Raw genomic sequence first — 1,757 nt, forward strand, 5'->3', positions numbered from 1 at the left:
GCACCTTCCTGGGATCACTGGGAGTGTCTGGGAATGACCACAGAGATGCTGAAGGCAACTGGGATTTACTGGGGATGTCTGTAACCTTACTGGGGTGACTGGGAACACACTGGGAACAATGGGGACCATGCTGGGGAGAACTGAGAGCGAGTGGAAGTGAGTGGGTCTACACCGGGGACAACTGGGCATGACTGGGACCATGCTGGGAGCAACTGGGATCATATGGGGAGTGATGGGGTTGATACAAGGGACAACTGGGGGCAACTGGGATCACACTGGGGAGAACAGGAAGCAACTGAAAGCATGCTGGGGACAACTGGGATCCTACTGGATCTTACTTGGAGCAACTGGGATCAGGCTGGAAGCAATTGAGGACAACTGGAGTGACTGGGAACATGGTGGGAGCAACTGGGATACACTGGGAGAGACTGAAACCACAGTGGGGGTAAATGGGAACAACTGGAACCACAGTGGATGATAATGGGAGCAGCTGTGCCCATGCTGGATTCATACTGGGATCCTACTGGAACTGGCTGGCATCATACTGGGAATGACTGGAAGTGTGCTGGCTGTGACTGGAACCATGCTGGAGGTGACTGGGAGCAACTGGGCCCACACTGGGAGTGACAGGGAGTCATTCTGGGCAGGGCTGGAATCATACTGGGAGTGACTGGAACCATACTGGGGGGGACTGGGTGCAGCTGGGATCATCCTGGGAGCCACTGGGATTCCAGCAGGTGTGAATGGATACTGGCTGGGGGTCACTGGGAGCTACTGGGCCCATGTTGGGAGGAAAATCTGGACACATTGGAAGCAACTGGGACCAACTGGAAGGTACTGGAACCATGCTGAGGGGACTGAGACCACAAATGGGGAAACTGGGTTCATACTGGGAGCGACTGGGACCACACTTTGGGCAACTGCCAGAAACTGGGATCATGCTGGAGGCAACTGGGAGTAACTGGGAAAGACTGGGATCATTCTGAGGTCACCAGAACCTTACTGGGCCAACTGGAATATACTGGGAGTGTCTGTGACCATACTGGGGGGACTGGAACCACACTGGGAACAGCTGGGACCATGCTGGGGACAGCTGAGAGTGAGTGGGACCATGCTGAGTGGGACTGGGACTATTCTAGGGACACCTGGGATCATACTGGGAGGAACTGGGAACAACTGCAACTATTCTGGCAGCAACTGGGATCATACTGGGATCACAGTGGGAGCAGCCGGGTCCATGCTGGGTGAGACTGGGAGGAGCCTGGTCCATGGAGGGTGACAGGAATCATACTGGGATTGATTGGGAGTGGCTGTGAGCAACTGGAATCATGCTGAAAGTAACTGGGAGGAAGTGGGAGGGACTGGGATATACTGGGAGAGACTGGGAGTCATAGGGATCATACTGGTGGTTACTGGGGTCATGTTGGCATTGACAGGGAGCAACTGGGATCACACTGGGGGGCACTGGCATCATACTGGGAGTGACTGGGATCATACTGGGATTACAGTGGGTGCCAAGGGACCTTGACTGGGGGTTACTGGGAGCTGCCAGGCCCATGCTGGGAGCCAAATGCACACACACTGAGAGCAACTGGGAGCAACTGGGAATGACAGGAGTCATGCAGGTGACAACTGGGATGTACTGGCAGTGACTGGGATAAAACTGGGGGCAGCTGAACCATGCTGAGGTAACTGGGAGTGCCTGGCAAAGACTCTGGGAATGTTCCAGGCAACTGGGATGTACTGGGAGTACCTAA

Source organism: Taeniopygia guttata, chromosome 30 (assembly GCF_048771995.1).
Source record: "Taeniopygia guttata chromosome 30, bTaeGut7.mat, whole genome shotgun sequence".
NCBI lineage: Eukaryota > Metazoa > Chordata > Aves > Passeriformes > Estrildidae > Taeniopygia > Taeniopygia guttata.